At 44.9% G+C, this 10,745-nt stretch overlaps 1 long non-coding RNA gene across 1 annotated transcript; it reads left to right on the top strand.

The window, feature by feature from the left end:
* Positions 1-9,514: 9,514 nt before the first annotated feature.
* On the top strand, positions 9,515-10,351 carry LOC306911814. The gene is made up of 3 exons (XR_013788273.1): positions 9,515-9,622; positions 9,699-9,808; positions 9,884-10,351. It is a non-coding gene; the product is annotated as an uncharacterized lncRNA (long non-coding RNA).
* The last annotated feature ends 394 nt before the right edge of the window (positions 10,352-10,745 follow it).

The following is a 10,745-nucleotide window of genomic DNA, read 5'->3' as shown; positions in this document are numbered from 1 at the left end:
TAAGTGCTTGTTTTTTTAAGTGAGCAACGTCTTTGAGATCCTGGTAATTAATCCCAGGACCTCAGACATGCTAAAGGGAAGACAGCGGCTCTTTCTACTGAGGCTAGAGCAACTTCCTAGGCAATCATTGCTCGTTATGTCAAGGCAAGACGTTTTCTGTTAGAGGGCCTAAACAACCCATTTTAGTCGCCGTAAGGCTTACTTTGTGAAACCGGTCCCCAGGGAAGTATTGTAAGAGAGTTAAATTCCGCAATGCAGCTGGACAATAAACCACTTGGAGATGCTGGGGATTGAACCCAGGACCTCATACATGCGAAGCATGCTCTCTACCACTGAGCTACATCCGCTCAAGCAGCAACGTGTGTTTGTCATGCAAAGCACACGTATTAGGGAGCGGTTAATCGATTGGTCAGTGCAAGCTTTTTTGAGTTAAGACGGTGCAATCAATCAGTGCACGTTAGTCGGAAAATAGGTTTAGGTTTTTTCTGTGAAACCAAGCCAAAAAGAAATACTGCGAGACACTTTGTCCAAGACTCTGCAATGTAGTTGCTCCACTTTGCTTACAAAAATATACGTTTTGTAGATGCTGGGCATGGAACACAGGACCTCGTACATCCCTCAAAGGCATGTGGTTGATTTGGTTGCTCCGCGAAACTTAAAGGAAACACTCTGATACTGAGACACACGCAGTCTGGGTTCATCTGCGCCACGAAGCTGTTCAACTTTCCTCACAACAAAAAAGCGCACCTGGAGATGCTGGGGATTGAACCCAGGACCTCATACATGCAAAGCATGCGCTCTACCACTGAGCTACATCCCCACGTACTTGGTATTGACAGAGTGTACATAACATGGATTTTATACTCACTGTAGACGTATTGTACAACGAGTGTTCTCTTTTGTTTAAGCAGTGCTCCTTACTGCAGCCCCAGCTATATTTGCCTTTTTTATGCATGCGGTGAGTTGTCGATGCTGGTGGCTCGTTGGTCTAGGGGTATGATTCTCGCTTCGGGTGCGAGAGGTCCCGAAGAGCGACAACTGACTTTGGGTGTAAAGTCTTTCTTCGCTTGCTTGGCCCGGAAAGAAATTAAAGAGCAAAACATAATGGAAATGTTGCCCGATAGGTCGGAGGAAGCTGGTTTCAATCTTAGTATTTCAGTCTGAAACTAGGCTTTGCCTGTGAAAGTGTGAAAGGAGAATATTGAACAACCGTTTATTTCAAAGATCAACACTGATCTTTGAAAACGTTTTTAAGTGCTTGTTTTTTTAAGTGAGCAACGTCTTGGAGATCCTGGTATTAATCCCAGGACCTCAGACATGCTAAAGCGAAGACTGCGGCTCTTTCTTCTCAGGCTAGAGCAACTTCCTAGGCAATCATTGCTCGTTATGTCAAGGCAAGACGTTTTCTGTTAGAGGGCCTAAACAACCCATTTTAGTCGCCGTAAGGCTTACCTCGTGAAACCGGTCCCCGGGGAAAAATTGTAAGTGAGTTAAGTTCCGCAATGCAGCTAGACAATAAACTACTTGGAGATGCTGGGGATTGAACACAGGACCTCATACATGCAAAGCATGCGCTCTACCACTGAGCTACATCCCCACGTACTTGGTGTTGACAGAGTGTACTTAACATGGATTTTATGCTCACTGTAGACGTATTGTACAACGAGTGTTCTCTTGTGTTTAAGCAGTGCTCCTTACTGCAGCCCCTGCTATATTTGCGTTTTTATGCATGCGGTGAGTTGTCGATGCTGGTGGCTCGTTGATCTAGGGGTATGATTCTCGCTTCGGGTGCGAGAGGTCCCGAAGAGCGACAACTGACTTTGGGTCAGTTCAAGAATATTGAACGACCGCTTATTTCAAAGATCAACAATGATCTTTGAAAACGTTTTTAAGTGCTTGTTATTTTAAGTGAGCATCGTCTTGGAGATCCTGGTATTAATCCAAGGACCTCAGACATGCTAAAGGGAAGACAGTGGCTCTTTCTACGCAGGCTAGAGCAACTTCCTAGGCAATCATTGCTCGTTATGTCAAGGCAAGACGTTTTCTGTTAGAGGGCCTAAACAACCCATTTTAGTCGCCGTAAGGCTTACTTCGTGAAACCGGTCCCCAGAGAAGTATTGTAAGAGAGTTAAGTTCCACAATTCAGCTGGACAATAAACCACTTGGAGATGCTGGGGATTGAACCCAGGACCTCATACATGCGAAGCATGCGCTCTACCACTGAGCTACATCCCCACGTACTTGGTGTTGACAGAGTGTACTTAACATTGATTTTATACTCACTGTAGACGTATTGTACAACGAGTGTTCTCTTGTGTTTAAGCAGTGCTCCTTACTGCAGCCCCAGCTATATTTGCCTTTTTTATGCATGCGGTGAGTTGTCGATGCTGGTGGCTCGTTGGTCTAGGGGTATGATTCTCGCTTCGGGTGCGAGAGGTCCTGAAGAGCGACAACTGACTTTGGGTGTAAAGTCTTTCTTCGCTTTCTTGGCCCGGAAAGAAATTAAAGAGCAAAACATAATGGAAATGTTGCCCGATAGGTCGGAGGAAGCTGGTTTCAATCTTAGTATTTCAGTCTGAAACTAGGCTTTGCCTGTGAAAGTGTGAAAGGAGAATATTGAACAACCGCTTATTTCAAAGATCAACAATGATCTTTGAAAACGTTTTTAAGTGCTTGTTTTTTTAAGTGAGCAACGTCTTGGAGATCCTGGTATTAATCCCAGGACCTCAGACATGCTAAAGCGAAGACTGCGGCTCTTTCTTCTCAGGCTAGAGCAACTTCCTAGGCAATCATTGCTCGTTATGTCAAGGCAAGACGTTTTCTGTTAGAGGGCCTAAACAACCCATTTTAGTCGCCGTAAGGCTTACCTCGTGAAACCGGTCCCCGGGGGAAAAATTGTAAGTGAGTTAAGTTCCGCAATGCAGCTAGACAATAAACTACTTGGAGATGCTGGGGATTGAACACAGGACCTCATACATGCAAAGCATGCGCTCTACCACTGAGCTACATCCCCACATACTTGGTGTTGACAGAGTGTACTTAACATGGATTTAATATTGAACAACCGCTTATTTCAAAGATCAACAATGATCTTTGAAAAGGTTTTTAAGTGCTTGTTTTTTTAAGTGAGCAACGTCTTGGAGATCCTGGTATTAATCCCAGGACCTCAGACATGCTGAAGGGAAGACAGTGGCTCTTTCTACTCAGGCTAGAGCAACTTCCTAGGCAATCATTGCTCGTTATGTCAAGGCAAGACGTTTTCTGTTAGAAGGCCTAAACAACCCATTTAGTCGCCGTAAGGCTTACTTTGTGAAACCGGTCCCCAGGGAAGTATTGTAAGAGAGTTAAGTTCCGCAATGCAGCTGGACAATAAACCACTTGGAGATGCTGGGGATTGAACCCAGGACCTCATACATGCAAAGCATACGCTCTACCACTGAGCTACATCCCCACGTACTTGGTATTGACAGAGTGTACATAACATGGATTTTATACTCACTGTAGACGTATTGTACAACGAGTGTTCTCTTTTGTTTAAGCAGTGCTCCTTACTGCAGCCCCAGCTATATTTGCCTTTTTTATGCATGCGGTGAGTTGTCGATGCTGGTGGCTCGTTGGTCTAGGGGTATGATTCTCGCTTCGGGTGCGAGAGGTCCCGAAGAGCGACAACTGACTTTGGGTGTAAAGTCTTTCTTCGCTTGCTTGGCCCGGAAAGAAATTAAAGAGCAAAACATAATGGAAATGTTGCCCGATAGGTCGGAGGAAGCTGGTTTCAATCTTAGTATTTCAGTCTGAAACTAGGCTTTGCCTGTGAAAGTGTGAAAGGAGAATATTGAACAACCGTTTATTTCAAAGATCAACACTGATCTTTGAAAACGTTTTTAAGTGCTTGTTTTTTTAAGTGAGCAACGTCTTGGAGATCCTGGTATTAATCCCAGGACCTCAGACATGCTAAAGCGAAGACTGCGGCTCTTTCTTCTCAGGCTAGAGCAACTTCCTAGGCAATCATTGCTCGTTATGTCAAGGCAAGACGTTTTCTGTTAGAGGGCCTAAACAACCCATTTTAGTCGCCGTAAGGCTTACCTCGTGAAACCGGTCCCCGGGGAAAAATTGTAAGTGAGTTAAGTTCCGCAATGCAGCTAGACAATAAACTACTTGGAGATGCTGGGGATTGAACACAGGACCTCATACATGCAAAGCATGCGCTCTACCACTGAGCTACATCCCCACGTACTTGGTGTTGACAGAGTGTACTTAACATGGATTTTATGCTCACTGTAGACGTATTGTACAACGAGTGTTCTCTTGTGTTTAAGCAGTGCTACTTACTGCAGCCCCTGCTATATTTGCGTTTTTATGCATGCGATGAGTTGCCGATGCTGGTGGCTCGTTGATCTAGGGGTATGATTCTCGCTTCGGGTGCGAGAGGTCCCGAAGAGCGACAACTGACTTTGGGTCAGTTCAAGAATATTGAACGACCGCTTATTTCAAAGATCAACAATGATCTTTGAAAACGTTTTTAAGTGCTTGTTATTTTAAGTGAGCATCGTCTTGGAGATCCTGGTATTAATCCAAGGACCTCAGACATGCTAAAGGGAAGACAGTGGCTCTTTCTACGCAGGCTAGAGCAACTTCCTAGGCAATCATTGCTCGTTATGTCAAGGCAAGACGTTTTCTGTTAGAGGGCCTAAACAACCCATTTTAGTCTCCGTAAGGCTTACCTCGTGAAACCGGTCCCCGGGGAAAAATTGTAAGTGAGTTAAGTTCCGCAATGCAGCTAGACAATAAACTACTTGGAGATGCTGGGGATTGAACACAGGACCTCATACATGCAAAGCATGCGCTCTACCACTGAGCTACATCCCCACGTACTTGGTGTTGACAGAGTGTACTTAACATGGATTTTATGCTCACTGTAGACGTATTGTACAACGAGTGTTCTCTTGTGTTTAAGCAGTGCTCCTTACTGCAGCCCCTGCTATATTTGCGTTTTTATGCATGCGGTGAGTTGTCGATGCTGGTGGCTCGTTGATCTAGGGGTATGATTCTCGCTTCGGGTGCGAGAGGTCCCGAAGAGCGACAACTGACTTTGGGTGTAAAGGAGAATATTGAACGACCGCTTATTTCAAAGATCAACAATAATCTTTGAAAATGTTTTTATGTGCTTGTTTTTTTAAGTGAGCAACGTCTTGGAGATCCTGGTATTAATCCCAGGACCTCAGACATGCTAAACCGAAGACAGTGGCTCTTTCTACTCAAGCTAGAGTAACTTCCTATGCAATCATTGCTCGTTATGTCAAGTCAAGACGTTTTCTGTTAGAGGGCCTAAACAACCCATTTAGTCGCCGTAAGGCTTACTTTGTGAAACCGGTCCCCAGGGAAGTATTGTAAGAGAGTTAAGTTCCGCAATGCAGCTGGACAATAAACCACTTGGAGATGCTGGGGATTGAACCCAGGACCTCATACATGCAAAGCATGAGCTCTACCACTGAGCTACATCCCCACGTACTTGGTGTTGACAGAGTGTACTTAACATGGATTTTATGCTCACCGTAGACTTATTGTACAACGAGTGTTCTCTTGTGTTTAAGCAGTGCTCCTTACTGCAGCCCCTGCTATATTTGCCTTTTTTTATGCATGCGGTGAGTTGTCGCTGCTGGTGGCTCGTTGGTTTAGGGGTATGATTCTCGCTTTGGGTGCGAGAGGTCCCGGGTTCAAATCCCGGACGAGCCCTGCTGCCAGGAAAAAGTCAATCCGGTGTTTGTTCCTCCAGGTGCTTTCTCAATGGACTAGTTGTATCGTTCAGACATTACATCCACTCAATGTAACATATAACGAAGAGCGACAACTGACTTTAGGCGGTAAGTCTTGGCCCAGAAAGAAATTAAAGAGCAAAAAATAATGGGAATGTGGCCCGATAGGTCGGAGGAAGCTGGTTTCAATCGTGGTATTTCAGTCTGAAACTAGGCTTTGCCTGTGAAATGTGTGAAAGGAGAATATTAAACGACTGCTTGTTTCAAAGATCAACAATGATCTTTGAAAACGTTTTTAAGTGCTTATTTTTTTAAGTGAGCAACGTCTTTGAGATCCTGGTAATTAATCCCAGGACCTCAGACATGCTAAAGGGAAGACAGCGGCTCTTTCTACTGAGGCTAGAGCAACTTCCTAGGCAATCATTGCTCGTTATGTCAAGGCAAGACGTTTTCTGTTAGAGGGCCTAAACAACCCATTTTAGTCGCCGTAAGGCTTACTTTGTGAAACCGGTCCCCAGGGAAGTATTGTAAGAGAGTTAAATTCCGCAATGCAGCTGGAAAATAAACCACTTGGAGATGCTGGGGATTGAACCCAGGACCTCATACATGCGAAGCATGCTCTCTACCACTGAGCTACATCCGCTCAAGCAGCAACGTGTGTTTGTCATGCAAAGCACACGTATTAGGGGGCGGTTAATCGATTGGTCAGTGCAAGCTTTTTTGAGTTAAGACGGTGCAATCAATCAGTGCACGTTAGTCGGAAAATAGGTTTAGGTTTTTTCTGTGAAACCAAGCCAAAAAGAAATACTGCGAGACACTTTGTCCAAGACTCTGCAATGTAGTTGCTCCACTTTGCTTACAAAAATATACGTTTTGTAGATGCTGGGCATGGAACACAGGACCTCGTACATCCCTCAAAGGCATGTGGTTGATTTGGTTGCTCCGCGAAACTTAAAGAAAACACTGTGATACTGAGACACACGCAGTCTGGGTTCATCTGCGCCACGAAGCTGTTCAACTTTCCTCACAACAAAAAAGCGCAGCTGGAGATGCTGGGGATTGAACCCAGGACCTCATACATGCAAAGCATGCGCTCTACCACTGAGCTACATCCCCACGTACTTGGTATTGACAGAGTGTACATAACATGGATTTTATACTCACTGTAGACGTATTGTACAACGAGTGCTCTCTTTTGTTTAAGCAGTGCTCCTTACTGCAGCCCCAGCTATATTTGCCTTTTTTATGCATGCGGTGAGTTGTCGATGCTGGTGGCTCGTTGGTCTAGGGGTATGATTCTCGCTTCGGGTGCGAGAGGTCCCGAAGAGCGACAACTGACTTTGGGTGTAAAGTCTTTCTTCGCTTTCTTGGCCCGGAAAGAAATTAAAGAGCAAAACATAATGGAAATGTTGCCCGATAGGTCGGAGGAAGCTGGTTTCAATCTTAGTATTTCAGTCTGAAACTAGGCTTTGCCTGTGAAAGTGTGAAAGGAGAATATTGAACAACCGTTTATTTCAAAGATCAACAATGATCTTTGAAAACGTTTTTAAGTGCTTGTTTTTTTAAGTGAGCAACGTCTTGGAGATCCTGGTATTAATCCCAGGACCTCAGACATGCTAAAGCGAAGACTGCGGCTCTTTCTTCTCAGGCTAGAGCAACTTCCTAGGCAATCATTGCTCGTTATGTCAAGGCAAGACGTTTTCTGTTAGAGGGCCTAAACAACCCATTTTAGTCGCCGTAAGGCTTACCTCGTGAAACCGGTCCCCGGGGAAAAATTGTAAGTGAGTTAAGTTCCGCAATGCAGCTAGACAATAAACCACTTGGAGATGCTGGGGATTGAACACAGGACCTCATACATGCAAAGCATGCGCTCTACCACTGAGCTACATCCCCACGTACTTGGTGTTGACAGAGTGTACTTAACATGGATTTTATGCTCACTGTAGACGTATTGTACAACGAGTGTTCTCTTGTGTTTAAGCAGTGCTCCTTACTGCAGCCCCTGCTATATTTGCGTTTTTATGCATGCGGTGAGTTGTCGATGCTGGTGGCTCGTTGATCTAGGGGTATGATTCTCGCTTCGGGTGCGAGAGGTCCCGAAGAGCGACAACTGACTTTGGGTCAGTTCAAGAATATTGAACGACCGCTTATTTCAAAGATCAACAATGATCTTTGAAAACGTTTTTAAGTGCTTGTTATTTTAAGTGAGCATCGTCTTGGAGATCCTGGTATTAATCCAAGGACCTCAGACATGCTAAAGGGAAGACAGTAGCTCTTTCTACGCAGTCTAGAGCAACTTCCTAGGCAATCATTGCTCGTTATGTCAAGGCAAGACGTTTTCTGTTAGAGGGCCTAAACAACCCATTTTAGTCGCCGTAAGGCTTACCTCGTGAAACCGGTCCCCAGGGAAGAATTGTAGAGAGTTAAGTTCCGCAATGCAGCTGGACAATAAACCACTTGGAGATGCTGGGGCTTGAACCCAGGACCTCATACATGCGCTCTACCACTGAGCTACATCCCCACGTACTTGGTGTTGACAGAGTGTACTTAACTTGTTTTTTTTGCCCACTTTAGAGGTAATTTACAACGAGTGTTCTCTTGTGTTTGAGCAGTGCTCCTTACTGCAGCCCCTGCTATATTTGCCTTTTTTATGCATGCGGTGAGATGTCGATGCTGGTGGCTCGTTGGTCTAGGGATATGATTCTCGCTTTGGGTGCGAGAGGTCCGGAAGATCGACAACTGACTTTGGGTTTAAAGTCTTTCTTGGCCCGGAAAGAAATTAAAGAGCAAAACATAATGGTAATGTTGCCCGATAGGTCAGAGGAAGCTGGTTTCAATCTTAGTATTTCAGTCTGAAACTAGGCTTTGCCTGTGAAATGTGTGAAAGGAGAATATTGAACAACCGCTTATTTCAAAGATCAACAATGATCTTTGAAAAGGTTTTTAAGTGCTTGTTTTTTTAAGCCAGCAACGTCTTGGAGATCCTGGTATTAATCCCAGGACCTCAGACATGCTAAAGGGAAGACAGTGGCTCTTTCTACTCAGGCTAGAGCAACTTCCTAGGCAATCATTGCTCGTTATGTCAAGGCAAGACGTTTTAGTTGCCGTAAGGCTTACTTCGTGAAACCGGTCCCCAGAGAAGTATTGTAAGAGAGTTAAGTTCCACAATTCAGCTGGACAATAAACCACTTGGAGATGCTGGGGATTGAACCCAGGACCTCATACATGCGAAGCATGCGCTCTACCACTGAGCTACATCCCCACGTACTTGGTGTTGACAGAGTGTACTTAACATTGATTTTATACTCACTGTAGACGTATTGTACAACGAGTGTTCTCTTGTGTTTAAGCAGTGCTCCTTACTGCAGCCCCAGCTATATTTGCCTTTTTTATGCATGCGGTGAGTTGTCGATGCTGGTGGCTCGTTGGTCTAGGGGTATGATTCTCGCTTCGGGTGCGAGAGGTCCCGAAGAGCGACAACTGACTTTGGGTGTAAAGTCTTTCTTCGCTTTCTTGGCCCGGAAAGAAATTAAAGAGCAAAACATAATGGAAATGTTGCCCGATAGGTCGGAGGAAGCTGGTTTCAATCTTAGTATTTCAGTCTGAAACTAGGCTTTGCCTGTGAAAGTGTGAAAGGAGAATATTGAAGAACCGCTTATTTCAAAGATCAACAATGTGTAGCGGGTACGACCGAAGGCGTTAACCAAGAGAAGGGGCGTGGCTGGAGGGATAAAGGCAGCCGGTAGGAAGGAGTTGTGAGTGTGTCTGTTGCTGGCCGGCAAGAATAGCGGGTGACACACCGACTCTCAGGTGGATGTTGTTGCGTGGTAGACGGGTCTTGTGCAACACTCAAGTGGAACTTCGAAAAGGTAACCCGTCTGATTATGGTGGTGTATAGGATGGTGGTTTTAATAGGATAAAGTTTTAACGTGTTGTATATTGTAGTTTGGTGACGTCGGAAGTAGGTGGATGTGCATGCCGGAATCGTGGAAGTGTTTGTGCGAGACCGTGTGCGAGGGCGCACATGGGCGGGGCTCATTGGACTAGTTATACGGGTATGGAGGGTTGTATGATTAGGGAATGTGGAACAAGGTTTTAATATAATAAAGTGGTTTGTTTTTCCTTTGCAGTGTGGCAACAGCTATTTGGACTCAGTGTGGCCTAATCGTTGCTCTTGTTATTCCTTTATTTTTGGGGTTGTTTTTCAGTTTTGATGTATGATGATGTTTCCTCTAGTCCGCCAGTAAAGCAGGGTATTTCGGCCTAGTATGGTGGCCCAGGCGGACTAGTTATTTCTTTGTTTGTTTGTTTGTTCTTTTGTTTCCTGTCAAACTCCTCTCACTGTGTGAGTACCACAGGGATGGACGGTAAGGTGCTGTAGGCAGAGATGAGCCATCTATTAACCGTATGCAGAGTGTTTCACTATGGTGTTCCTTTGAAGTTATTTTATGATTTGTTTGTATCTCTTTTCTTCAATTTGGTTTGCTGTGCTGTGGATGTATGTGAACGCTCATCTCTGCTGAGGTAATTTGGGGACCATCCTTGTGTGTAGCCTTTGTGTGAGTGCCACCAATAAACTCTGGCAACTTTTACCTGAACCGGTTGGGTGTGCGAGTATGCATTGTAACATTTTGGCGTAGTCGGCTTTTCTTTATTGGTGGCATAAAGATAATTTTGGTGGGAGTAATTGTTTTTTATTTTTTTTTGGGGGGGTTAACAAGAGCAACCTTAGGCTGTGGTGGACGGCGGAGATTGTGGAAGGATTCGGATTACATCGTTGGAAAAGAGTGCAAGTGGCTCTATGGATTCCGAGCAGCAAAGACGGGAGGTGGATTCACCAGCCTCTCCAGGGTCTTCAAGTGGAAATATGGCCAATGCTGACTCAGCTGTAATGGACAGAGGGCAACAAGTGTTGTTTATTCAACAGGCTGAGAAGGTACCAAAATTCTCAGGAGTTTTGAATGGGACTGATGCTCTTACTGTAGAAGAATG

Source organism: Barbatula barbatula, assembly GCF_947034865.1.
Source record: "Barbatula barbatula genome assembly, chromosome: 22".
Classification (NCBI taxonomy): domain Eukaryota; kingdom Metazoa; phylum Chordata; class Actinopteri; order Cypriniformes; family Nemacheilidae; genus Barbatula; species Barbatula barbatula.
Note: the sequence above shows the minus strand (reverse complement) of the source record. Positions and strands in the feature narration are given on the sequence as shown.